This window comes from Anser anser (genome assembly GCF_964211835.1).
Source record: "Anser anser genome assembly, chromosome: 2".
Lineage (NCBI taxonomy): Eukaryota > Metazoa > Chordata > Aves > Anseriformes > Anatidae > Anser > Anser anser.
The window spans coordinates 29,529,864-29,544,303 of NC_139721.1; the positions used below are offsets into that span (position 1 = coordinate 29,529,864).

The 14,440-nt window shown below is 36.5% G+C and overlaps 1 long non-coding RNA gene across 1 annotated transcript; it reads left to right on the plus strand.

Moving 5' to 3' along the window:
• Positions 1 to 7,182: 7,182 nt before the first annotated feature.
• Positions 7,183 to 12,869, plus strand: LOC310893833. The gene is made up of 3 exons (XR_014579350.1): positions 7,183 to 8,766; positions 11,363 to 11,490; positions 11,863 to 12,869. It is a non-coding gene; the product is annotated as an uncharacterized lncRNA (long non-coding RNA).
• The last annotated feature ends 1,571 nt before the right edge of the window (positions 12,870 to 14,440 follow it).

A 14,440-nucleotide genomic window follows, 5' to 3' on the forward strand; every position in this document is an offset into this window, starting at 1 on the left:
TTTTCTCTTTAAAGCTTATTGCTATATTTATATATATAAAATAAACTACAATGAAAGCACAGTTTCAACTCTGTTCATCTAAAATGACTTCACATATAGAAACAGATTTAGTTTAAAATAAAAGCAAAATTAAAAAAAAAGTTACAGAAGTGATGTTCACTGTTCATATAGAATAGGACAAAAAATGATTTTAAACTCTGACTGATCAGAAGATACATTCATTTATTCCTAAAGCTTTTTGTATATATCCATACAGTTGTACAAAAAGTCTGAACTTTTGTATCTTCCTTTGACTTGCTATTTGACTGAATATCAATATACAGGTAAGAACACTTTTTTCTGAAATTTATTCAGGAATTCTATCACCGATTTTCCCAGTTGTTTTGTTGCTGTTGTTCTTTTTTAAGAAATGCTCAGATAAGGAAGCAACCAGATATTTAGACAAAAGTATATGCAGAACTACATCAAAACCTTGCAGTTCCAGTTTCCATGATTTTGATTTGCCATGACAACCACATTTCTGTTACTCTCATACTCTAAGCTTCAGCCAAGATTGTGAGACATGGTCTAAAAGAAAGATAATTAGAGTGAGATCATTTTCACATCTTAGTGTTTGTCTCTGAGATCCTTTTCATTAGTGACCTTGACATAAAAACTGCCAGCTAACAAAATTTGTTAATGGCTCGGAGTTCAAAAGTACTGTCTAAACATATAAGGGTCAGACTACCAACAAACACTAGGTAACATTAAAAACTGGGAGAGAGATGAGATTTAATAGCACAAAATATAAGCTATGTTTCTGTAAAGGTCAACAAAGATGTGTGTTATAAACCTGGAGCTCAACACTGAACATAAGATCTGTCTGTGTTTTATAAACATGAAAAATAAATAACTCAATAATTCACCAAGGCTACATAAGAGCAAATATTTCAAAGAGAATAAAAGGTTAATAGCATTACGGAAGAAACTGGAATACAGGACTCTGGGTTTGTTGCTAATGTCCAAAAAAAAGATTAATTCAAAATGGAAGATAAGGTGGCAAGCTTTACCAGGAATCTTCCTAGGAGCAAGACGAAGTGCCTGAGTTACACAAGGAGAGAAAATCAATCGGGCCCAGCAAAGTAAGTGCTAGCAGAGAATATGATTTTCTCATCAAGTTTCAAAAAGAACAAGATTATCTCGTTCACAAGCACAAAGAGGCTTCTGCTAGTTGTAAACACAGTTAGGCTGGTGCTAGAAAATGGTTTCTTCCTATCAAAAAGAGAGGACAGTCTTCCTGTAGGTATAAGGCCATATGACAGTGTAGCTAAATAGAACTGGATACCAAACCACATTAATCTCAGATGCGCAACTTAAGTGCATGGCTTCACAGAATCATAGAATCATTAAGGTTGGAAAAGACCTCCAAAATCATCTGGTCCAACCATCCACCTACCAAGACTATCCCCTACATAACATGTCCCTAAATAGAACCATAGAATCATTAAGATTGGAAAAGCCTTTCCTTTGCTTTTCTTGTAGAAGAGACAATGCAGAAAGTTGGACAGACTGTCTTGGAAACTGAGGAGGGTCATAGAGTTGCTCCCCAGGGTCTTTTTCATATTCTGTCTACTTCTTGTATTCTTAAGTACCCTTTGTTATAGGATTGGGTAGAAAATACCTTTCTGAGGGCTAGTCTTCTCAAATTGCACTGTTGATTTCTGATTTGTTTTTGCCATTGTTGATGCTCACAATCTGCCTGTTCTGGACACTTCAGGACATGTTTACAAATTTTGATGATCAACAGGCTGTGTGCGTAATTTGGATATATAGAATCATAGAATGGCTTGGGTTAGAAGGGACCTTAAAATCACCTAGTTCAACCCCCCCTGCCATGGGCAGGGATGTGTTTTTAGCGCGACTGTCCAGTGATAATCACATAAAATAGAACAAATCTGTGTGTTTTTCAGTGCTGGCCAGCTGCCATTAAAAAGAGAACAAAATGTTGTAACACTAACAGTTCTGAAGAGTATCTAATGGATACATTGATGACAGAGCAGTAGGTCTCAACTTACACACACCACACGTTTGGTCAAGGTCAACGCTTGTGTGATTTTCTTGTGAAGCATTTATGAGAAAACAGTTCTGGAGAAACTCCCTTTAAATACAAGCTGACATATGTGCTTTAATACAAATCAATTTGTATTGCCTCAATAATACTAGTTGACACATAGTCCAGACTTTGCACAAGACTGCTTATGTTGATCAGGAGCACGAGGCAATATTTTAATGATGAAGAAGCCCAGGAACAAGTTTTTGCAAGACTATAAATTTAATCTTAAACAGAAAGGTTAAAGTGACAGCTGACAAAATCTAAACACTTGTTTTTTTCCCCAAGTAATGTACACCTCGGAGTGCATCTACAAGTATAAAAAGACATTTCAAGCAGCCAAGCCAAAAAGGAGAAAGGGGTATATTTAAATGCAAACCTGCATAATTCAGTACTTTAAAACAAAGAGTCAAGTCTCCCTGAACCACACTGCTTTAACTGATTGAAGTAGCTGGAGAACTTTAAAATGAAGTGAGCTGACATTTCAGGTTAACATTGGGTTAACACATATTGGCCTACATGAACTAACATTGAACATAATAGAATGACAGTATGTTATATATGACTGAAAGAGATGGGTCCAAGTTCTTTCTAGAACAAAAAGAATGCAAAGTTTTAGTCATAATATGATAGACTGTCATTACAAGTATCATAATATTACAAACATAAAATGTAAAGAAAGAAATGAAATGAAATGAAATAATAAAATAAAATAAAATAAAATAAAATAAAATAAAATAAAATAAAATAAATAAAATAAAATAAAATAAAATAAAATAAAATAAATAAAATAAAATAAAATAAAATAAAATAAAATAAAATAAAATAAAATAAAATAAAATAAAATAATAAAATAGCTGAGGTCACAGCATATACTGAGAACACATCTGGAAAATATTGTTTGATTAGTTCTGGATATTATTTTAGTAGAATAAGCAGATCCATACTTGTGAGGTTTCTGACAGCAGGCAGAAAACAGGTCTTATTTGATTATGCTTCCCATTATAACAATCATAGGAACTCTGAACAAAGCTTTTCAGAATCTGTCCTTGGTATGAGAGAATGTGGCAAAAAATGTGTAGCCATAGCTAAAAATCTAATATAAATGTAGAGTGAGTGATCAAAACAAGATAAAATATACAACAACAACAAAAAAAATGAAACATTTTTCAAAAAAGATAATTATTGGAACAGTTTATGGAGGAACATGCTGGATGCCATGCTAAAAGATATATCCAAAAAAAAGTTAAATGACAAAATAATGATCTATTTTTTAATGACAGGTTAGATTTCCAAAGATTATACTAAATATTTTGACAAGCCTGCATTGCTTACTAGGTAATAGATTGAAGCATATTTATTTACATAGTCATCAAAAGACTAAAAAGCACATTTGACTCTCCTGACAATGTGCTCAGGTAGCTCTTCACATCTGTGTGACCCAGACACACCCCTCTCAATGAAAATCCAGATCAAAATTTAACCTCACACTTTTAGACCTTATTCACCTTGCTGCTGTGTTAGAAAGAAGGATTGGGTGACCATAATTCTCTCTCTGACCCCAACATCTGTATTGGGTTTACTTGGTTTCGTAGCAGTGGGCTGCAGGGGTGGCCTCTGTGAGCAGAACCATCTATGATGTCAGAACAGAGCCAGCTCCAGCTGGCTCCAAAAGGGACCCGCCTCTGCCAAGAGCCAAGCCAATAAGCTGTGTTAATTGGGCCTCTAGGAGAGCAAATTTAAGATAAGGAAAAAAAAACTGCTGGGCAACATCAGCTGGGAGAGTGAGGAGTGAGAAACAGCCCTGCAGACACCACCATGGCCAGTGCAGAAGGAGGGCAGGAGGTGCTCCAGGCACTGAAGTAGAAGTATCCCTGTGGCCTGTGGAGAGTCCCGTGGTGGAGCAGGCTGTCTCCCTGCAGCCCATGGGTCCCACACGGAGCAGATCTCCACGCTGCAGCCCGTGGAGGAGCCCCCGGTGGAGCAGGTGGATGTGGCCTGGAGGAGGCTGCGGCCCATGGAGAGCCCCCACAGGAGCAGGCCCCGGGCCGGAGCTGCAGCCCGTGGAGAGGAGCCCAAGCAGGAGCAGGGGATCTGGGGGGAGCTGTCACCCGTGGGGGACCCATGTTGGAGCAGTTTGCTCCTGATGGATGGACCCCATGGTACGGAGCCTTGTGGGAGCAGTTCTTGAAGAGCTGCTGCATGTGGGAAGCCCATGCAGGATCGGTTTGGGAAGGACAGCATCCCATGGGAGGGATGGGAGGGACAAGCCCACACCCCCCACCCCACCCCCCAACATACACACACACTCCCATTAGAAGAGGGAATGTCATTTTAGTTTGCTTTTCATTCTCAGCACTCTAATCTGTTATAGGCAATACATTACATTAATCTCCCTGTTTTGCCTGTGATGGTAACTGGTGAATGATCTTCCTGTCCTTAACTCAACCAATGAGCTTTTTTGCATCATATTTTCTCCACAAAATAAGTAAGTAAGTAAGTAAGTAAGTAAATAAATAAATAAATAAATAAATAAATAGAACTTGGGGATAATAAAAAACAATAACAAACAAACAAAAACATATCATCATTTCTTTCCCCCCATAAACCATATTACATTGAACTAAGAACATAGCCAAAAGGAATTCAAACTGAACTTCAGTAAAAATAACATTTTTAGATTTTCCTCTACTTCTACGGAAAAACAAATTTCACACTGCTCTGCAGAACTGCAGAGGAGGTCTGAAACAGAAAATTGCATTATATAAACACCTCCCATATATATAGGAATATTTACATCATTCTGCTCCATATTATGATATGAATCAGTTTCCATGTCTTGTCAGTGAAGTTTCAAGTCAAACCTTTAGAGTTGGTGGAGGGTCTATAAACTTCTTACCTTTAAATATGGCCCTGTATTTAAATGTATATATTAAAAAGTGAAAGCAATATAGAACTGTGAAAAATGTTGGTCTCACATCTCAGATCAAAAAATTGTGATAGGGATATCATGTATCATGTTATTGCCCAGCATACAGCTGTTGTACCTATACTTTATACTGTGTAAGCTTTCTGCCAGCTGGAATCAAGCACATCTAAATATTCAAATCTCTGCTTTCAATGAAGGTATTATGTATAGAGTCTTTGACTTTTTGCAGGGGGGCTGATTTTTTACAAACAGTCTAAAATAGTAAATGCACTACTGAACAAGCTTGTGGTCAGTGTTTTTTGACCTACAACATACTTACAAATTAACCAATGGGAAGGTGGGCAGGAAGGCTGAAGGCTGAAGAGATTAATTGATTATGATGTCACAGGGATCAGGTTAGCTCACACTGCAGTGGGTTTAGTCTGTCATTGTAAATGGGAATGAAGATAGAAACAAACAAAGATACAAATCAATCTGTTAAAAATGCTCCCTCGATGCTAACTTTTTCTTTTAAAAAGGGAAAGCCTTACAAAAAAAAAAAAATAATAATATTTTCGTCCCGATCTAATCTTCCTTTTGAGGATAGAAAATTCTTCTCTTTGTGGTTCAAGATGAGGTTATTCTCTCTGCCTAGGACACAACAGAGTCAGATGACTTCACAAGACCAAAAATAAAAGCAAAAAGTTGCTATCGGGTATCCATATGATTTCACAGCTAATTGTTATCTTATTCAAATCAGGTTATGTATAAAAAAATAAATAAATAGATAAATGGAGATTTGCTAAACATGTTTTACCCATACTATATTCTCATTATAAACACAATAGTAAATAATACATTTTGAAGTGAAAAGCTGAAAAAAAAATCTAATTTTTTAACAGTTCTTTTTTTCTGAGCATGTTTTACTGACCATAGAGTTTAAAGTGTGAAGACAGAACAAAAGGATAACAACTAAGGCAACATGAAGACAATTAGAAATACGTATGAATGCCCACCTCCAGTTTACTGATGCCATTTGTTGCAGATGTAGCACATTGAAGACAAGGTAACATCACCATACCATAAATGTAAGGCATGTTCCAGGTAATATAGGTGGACAAGCTGAGAAAAACTCAGCACAAATTTTGTATTTGGTAAGTACATACATTTTATTGAGCATTAGATTAGTAGACTATCTGGAGACCACATTCCTACTCTGTTTAAAATCTTGTGTTGTCCTTAGTTGTCCTATGTTAATGAAGTAAGTCTAGTGTCAGAAAGACAGCCAAACTCATTCCTTACTATCATTCTCAGCACACATCTATGTTATAATTCTATAATATAAATGATAAAATATGCATTACACTACTATTATAACTATGTTATGTTATAATAGCATCAGAATGATCTAATTAATACTTAGTAATTAATTTTTTATGTTTAATAAAGTACACAATTTCACCCATTAATTGAATGTGAAGTGTTGATTTGCAGACGAAAGATTTTAAATCCAACTGCCAAATCCCAGAAGCTGGCACATACTGTAATTCTCAGTCCTTTCAAACTTCATATCCTCTCATCCCTTTCTTTAATGAGAGAAAAGAGATCCTATCTACCTCATTTTTTCTTATTACCAATGTCTTTCTGAATTAAATAGTTGAAAATATAAGCACATTACATTGACAGTTTTTCTTTATGAGTCACCTTGATAATTGAACTTCATAAGTAAATATTATGAAGTTTTGCACTTACTTCATAAGCACATAAAGAAAACCTCCTATAAATAAAGGCCATTATAATAGCAATGAGTTCCATGCTATAAGATCATGAAAGTTCTAAAATGTAACTTTTCAAAATACAAAGCATGATTTAAATGCATTTTTTTGCTAAAGAACTCCTTAGGTTGTTCTCTGTTATGAATCATAGTTTTTTAGACAAATATATCTACAAATTGCATTTAACTGAGCTGTTTTGCTAACTACTCTTATTAACACCTCTCCCACCCATATGGTCACAAATGAAAAGCACTTTAAATCAAATAGTCATGTAAGTCAAACAAAATATGTCTGCTTAATTATGTTGTTTTATGCAAAAATGAACAACTTTTCACACTAGTTGCAATCTCAGTGTGATTTCTATATTACAAGCTTAATTAAGCATAGGCACCTAGTGTCTCTAGAGACACTCTGTGGTACCTGAGATTCTGCACAGGGACAGTAAACACAAATCAGAACCTATGAAAGATCTTTAGCTACTTATAACAGAACAGCTGCTAAAGTCCAGGCAGGATGTTATAGGACTTGCTACATTTGCCCAATTGATTTTCCCAGATTGATGCTTTATTCTGACAAATGAATTGAGTCCTTACACATCCCTTCCCAGAGTAAGCATTTGAAACCAAGACCCGATATGCAAATTTAAAAGCTGCCACCTAAGAAAGTATAGTTGTATTGGGTTTACACGGTAAAGTTTCGGTAGTAGGAGGATGCAGTGGTGTCCTCTGTGAGAAGAGACTAGCAGCTGCCCCATGTCAGATCAGAGCCAGCTCTAGCCAGATCCAAAATGGACCCGCCGCTGGCCAGAGCTAAGACAGTGAGCGACGCTGGTTAGGCCTCTGGGAGAGCAGGTTTACAGAAGGAGGAATCTCCACAGCCCATGGAGAATCCCACAGTGGAGGAGGTGGATATAGCTTTAAGGAGGAGCTCGTGGAGAGCCCCCACAGAAGCAGGCCCCAAGGCAGAGCTGAAAGCCATTGAGCAGAGCCCATGCAGGAGCTGGGGATCTGGGGGGAGCTGCCACCTGTGGGGGACCCGTGCTGGAGCAGTTTGCTCCTGACAGATGGGCCCCATGGTACAGACCCATGTTGGAGTAGTTCTTGAGGAGCTGCTGCCTGTGGGCAGCCCCCGCAGGATTAGTTCAGGAAGGACGGCATCCTGTGGGAAGGACCCCACATGGAGCAGGGGCAAAGAGTGACCGTGAAGGAGCAGTGGAGACAAAGTGTCATGGACTGACAGCAACCCCCATTCCTCTGTTTCCCTGCACCACTTGGGGGGGGGAGGACATAGAACAGGCTGGATGGGAGGAAGGTGTTTTTCATTTGTTTTCAGTTTCTCACTGCTCTAGCTTGTTAGTAATAGGTAACATATTATATTAATCTCCCTATGCTGAGCCTATTTTGCCCATGACAGTCACTCACGTTGTTGAGTGATATCCTTGTCCTTATCTCAACCCTTGAGCCCTTTCCATCATATTTTCTCCCCTTTTACCTTTGAGGAAGGGGAATGAGAGAGCAGTTGTGGTGGAGCTCAGATGCCCAGCTGAGTAAAATTACAATAGTACACCACATTTTTTGTTCTAATACTATTAATTCTGTTATTGTTATATCACTATCTAAATGCACTCTCCCACCTGTGATTCTTTAATTCTAATTTGAGTAAGTAACTGGATTTTTTCTATGAAAATGGTGATCTTAGGGTACCATGTGAATTTGATGAGGTTTTAATGCTCTTATAACATTGCTTTTCTTTACTTCAGCTACTAAATTCTTCTAAGTTATAAATATACTGAATAAAGCTACACTAGCACTACTAAACATTCTAGAAGTGTAAAGGTGTATTATTTAGGTGGAATTATTTTGAGTTATAAAACCAAAAAACAAACTTGTTTTAGTAATATGTTTAAGATGACTCTGACTCTCATTTTCAGGGCTGGCTGGCCATTCCTTTCCTGAATTCATTTTGGCATGAAAGTCAACATAGTGATAATCTAGGTAATAATCAATAATCATTATTAAATAGAAATACCACAAGGTATGGAAAAGTTTGATGAAAGAAACAGGAGTTATAGAGAACTGTGGTAGAGTAGCTCTTTCCCCAACTCACCTATGGTTCAAGATTAACTAATGTTACATAATCCCTCTATTGTCGGTGGGCAACAGGCATAATGGGTGAGCACTAACTCCCTGAACACATCTTGGACCCTGCGAACTGGATTGAAGCCCAGTCTGGGAAGTACTAGAACTGTACTTTCTGGAAGGTACAGGCATGTCACTGCTGGTGGTGGAAAATCCCAAAATTGCCTTACCTGAACCACAGCTAGGATGGAACAGTACTCACAGTCAATCACCTCATGTGAAGAGTGGTCTTAAGCGAAGAGCCTCTCGAGATTGCAACAGGCTGTTACCTCTGATCTCTTCTGAGCTGGGATGCATCTCAGGGTACCCCTGAGGTGGTATGTCTTTCAGGGCTGACTCCTTGAGGATCAAGGCTCGTCTGCAGACAAATGTTGACAAGGGAGAAGGGTCAATAATTCACTAAAAGGAGGAAAATCTAATATGTGCATGACTGAGTTTAGAACCCCCCCAAAACTCTGTGGTAAACCTCATGTGAACCTTGCCATTCTCAAAACTTTAATTAAGTTGCTGTTTTGATTTTAGTAAATTCCTTTGAATTATTATGTTAAATTGGCTCATAATGAAGTGCTGTTGAAAATGACACAATCTAATCTTGTGATTTACCATTAAAAATAATAATAAACCTTAAATTGCTACTAAATTAAAGTTGTGTAAAAATCTATTCATGACAAGAACACATGTCACTGGAATGTGTTTCTAATTTTTACTACACTTTTTAACTTCAGCAGGCAATCAAAATAAAACGGACAGTAGTCATTTGGGAAACACAAAATTACCAGTTAAGGGGACGCTGTATAATCTTTGGTAACCTTTAGGCCTAGTCAATAAATTTATGTCAGGTTGCAAATCTCCAAACTAAAGTATATTTTTCCATACATTATTGACTGCTTTTTCCATATACATATAGCTTTGTTTCTCACCCAACCCTGCTGCCATAGGCAGCCACTAGATCATGTTGGCCCCATCCAGCCTGGCCTTGAACACCTCCAGGCATGGGAGAACCAAATGTACATACATTTAGAAAAAAAAAAATGCTTTAGAAAAAAAAATACCGACTTATAAAGTTTTATTGGCTACTTAATCTTTGTTATAAAGAAATATTGGAAAGCTATTCCACTCTATTTTGTTCAAATGAGTACTACAGGAAGACTGAATTAGCCCAAAAGTTCCTTTCCAGACCAAGATGGTGATTTAATCAAATGACTCAAAGTAAATTATTCATTCTGTTAGATTTGAATATTTGTAAATAGACACATCTGGGCTTCTCTGATTTACTAGCTGAAGATAAAGGAAAAGAAATTCTGCCATATTCTTTGCATCCTTGGCGTTACATATTGTATTTTAGTGTTTTTCTCAAGAATCAGACTCAAAGAGTGGGCACTAAGCCTCCCATGAGTTTGCATTAAGAGTTCAAATTTTTGATTAAATGCTGCAGTTTAAGAACTTTCTGAACTTTGATTCAGCTCTAATAACTGCTTCTGTCCATACTGTTATATCCAGACTTATGACAAATGGAAAAGTTAGCAGAAATACTGCTGCTTTTATATTTGCACAAACTTAGCAAGCACACATGGACAATCACTGCCGTCAGTTGCCATATAAGAAACTGCTAAACTACCAAAATTCAGCAAATAGGTAAAGCTTTAATGCAACCAGATTTCATAGGTTATTAAGCAGAGAGAAATAAACATGCCATACACACAGTTTTGATCATCTCTCTAAGACTGAAAGTCAGAAAAGAAATAAGTGAGACCATAGCTTTGTCTCCAAAGTCAAACTACTTAGAGGAAAGATTAGGTACCACACAATGCCCTTCAATGACAATAAAAACAATAAAAAATAAAAATAAAAATAAAAAACAGCTTAAACAGTATTAAGCAGCAAAAAAAAAGCAGAGTACAATTTCCAGTCCAATTATTTTGTGGGATATTTATTACATGATGAGCCTACTCAAAGACAAAAATGCAAGTAACAAGGAAAAATCTTCTCTTGCATTTCAAATATGCAAAGAAAGAAACTACAGGCTATTTTCACAACACAGGGACATTCTATTTAGACTTATATTTCTGTGGACAACATGACAATGCATTCAATCTCCTGCCTACGTGTGGAACATATACGTTATTTTAAAACATTGGGGGTTTCCTTTACAAAGTGAATAAAAATATGATCATACGAGAAAAGAAGGTAAAGGATGGAAAAAGAATATTCAATTTTGCTTTATCTAATACTACACAAAATCAGAACCACTGTAGAAATTCTGATTATTTTATAAGGATGTAAGTAAGAAACTTTGGGAAATATTTGTAAATATGAGAAACAAATTGTTATTTGGACTTCTACTAAGATGGAAGTGCTGGTTGGAAATAGGAGCAGGCTACAAGCAAAAGAATGAGAGAATCTAGATACTTCCCCAAGTATGAAACTCCTCTGTTTCATTGTGTCTTTGCAGGAAGCCAATATACACAGATGGCTGGTCTGCAGCATGACCTGGAAGATGGCCTACTGGGACACACAGTAAAGATCAAGCTCTTTCTGCCAGAAAATGTTCTAGTTGTCCATTGCTGGAGTTGAGTACAGGTTTATGATTTACAATTTCAAGTATCTCATTACCTTTTAATGTGGATGAGAAAAAGAAAAAAAAAATTGAAAACCCTGGTTTTGTTTAATGAAAGTTTCAATAGCTTGTAGCTCTACAGATATACATTGTAATTAGGTACCATAATGACTTGCAAATTTTCAGATTCACAAAATCTGGTTAATACACTTACTACATACCTAACATTGATAATCATGCCATATGAAACACATTAAAAAGGAAAAAAGAATGACAGTACATGCATTTCAGCAACATGCTTCTCTGTTACTGACCCTAACACCTTTCCTTCCTTTAGCCAGCTTCCTTAGCCACTATAGTTTTTTTGTTTTGTTTTGTTTTCCTTTATCTACCAGAAAAGTGCAGTGCGTGTTCAACAACAATTGTTTCCCATGGAAAATATAATGGCTGGTGACAGAATTTGATGGCTCAATACAGAGCAGAACATGCACATGGAAAGAAAGACACAGAAAAGGAGGGAGGGAAGGAGGAGACAAGATGTCTGTAGCAGAATGGACACTGATTTGGTAGATGGGACAGAACAGCATTAGCTGTTGTATCTGGGTAAGTGGATCAAGTACTCTCCTAGCAAAGAAATTATTCTGCCATCTTGCAGGCCAGAGTTTTCTGAGATTCATATGTTTGCCTCATTTATATTGCTTGAACTTATGTTATTTCCTTCTCTAGAAAACCTACCAGGTAGAGATTAGAACAGAAATGTACACACTGAATTTCTCTATTGTTGTATCTGGGGAAGCATTGTGAGGCCTCCTGAAAAGCTAACATCAGGCTCCCAACATTTAAGTCACAGAGGCTGACAGAAGAAGAATACATATTTAGATTTAAAAAGAAAATTGTGAGAATAAGGAGGCTTTGGGGAACTACAATAAGGTAAATCTAAATGTCACAGGAAACTGGAGACCTTTTATTACTACTAATAGCAAAAACATAAAACAACCAGGCATTATGAATACAATAAATATTCTTGATTTATATAAGTTAAAAGCATTATTCTGCTGCCAATACAATGGTACAAAATACTTTCACTGTTTTTATGAGCTGTCTGTGACCTCTGCTTTCTGAATCTTCTCACCCCTAAAGTTTCCCAATTATTTTCTATCTATGCCTATCAATATAACTAAAGCTAAAGTGGAAGTACGTTCTTGGCAAAGACTAATAATGTTTGTTAGATTGCTATTTTTTTTATTATCTTGTCTTTTAAAGTTATCTTATATAAGCTTTTCTAATGCTTTACGCTGTGTAACACAGTTGTTTCTATTAAATATTCCACCACCACCACCAAAAAAGACTTGCTTTTGTCTTAGGTTTTGAAGGCAGAAAGGAATTATAGTGTTTTATTTTCTTCCTGTGTAGGTCATCTATGTGTGAAAAGGCACAGCACCACAGTATTATTACTACTGCTGTGAGGAAGAATTGTGTGAAAATATCAACCATCTGTTCCATTACATTAAGGGAAATCTTTTTTCCTTCCCTTTTAATTTAAGAGGCTTTATAGACCAGGTGTTCTGAGATTTCTTGTTGAAGTATGCAGAATACTTGAAATTTAGTTTGTGATGAGGCTGCTTTGAGTACCTGTAGAAAAAGGGCTCAGACTGCATCATGTTTGAGTGTAACAGTGCCTATTTCATTTTCAAGGCTGTATTTATATACTTCAGAATTGGAATTTGAGTTGTAACATTTCATTTTCCCTTGCATTTCTGCTTTGATTTAAGATGATGGGTACTTACATGTCTGCATTCCTGAATGAATTATTTTTGTTGACAGTTTGAAGTGAAGTGTATGCATTTGCATGCGTTTAAAAAGTGGATATAGTAATTGATAACACCTGTTTTGGGAAGAAGGAAGGGGCTTCTAGTGTTTGGGTTCTTCTTCCACCACTTTGTTGGCCTGAATTATGCTATCAGCTGTTTGGAGAATGTGTAGAATCTGATTCTATATCTTAACAGGTGCCAGAGGGTTTTTTTAAGTACTTCTTTTCCTTCCCTAAAGCAGCAGACAAGTTGCTGTCACGATGTTTGGCTTTGTATCACTTTTTCTCTATGTAAAGATGCAGTTTACTATGTAAGCAAGTCATTTAAAAAGTGACAGAATTCCTCATTGCCGATTTGCTAGTTTTTATCAAATGTCTTTTGAAACTCAGATCTTGTTAACTTAAATTTGCTGTTTCTTATGTCACAGTATAAGATAGCAAAAGGCTACTTGTAGGTTAAGAAATATTGACTTTTTTGAAAACCAAATAACACTGTCAAAACATAAACACAATTCTGCTTTCGTGGATCCAGGTCAGCTCAGAAGTGGAAAGAGCTTATGCTTACCTGACCAGACTTCATAAAAATGTGGGAGACTAGGAATTCGTCAAATTTGAAAGTAGTCTGAAAATATCTGAACTAAAATCTGCTGCACGTACTAAACTAACACTGGAGTCACTTACTTAACTTCTTATGGATCAGCAAAAAATAAAACTTTTGCATTCATTATGAGATTCCTCACCTACACCGTCTCAAAGACAGTTACGCCTACTGCAAAATTAACCTTGGTAACAAAGAAATTAATATACAAGACTGGAAAAAAAAAAAGTAATTAGATGAATCTTAACAGACATATATGTTGTAAAACAGCAACTGCGTACGTAGTAGAATCATGATAGCTGCTGAAACTTTCAGATATTTTCTAGTTTTGTGTTACCTAATTAGATACACACCTAATATGTCTTAACTTAAAATATAATTTCTTGTCACAGGGGGCTTGAATTCCTTCACAGGAAATATGCATATCACTTTTCTTGGTCACTGAGGACTGCATACTGTCAACTTTAATATCTCTATCAAGTATTTTTTGTGATTAGTTTCTTCCTGTATTACTATCACTGCAGTGCTAGGATACAATGCACCTTTCTCTTTAAGTCTTCTGTTA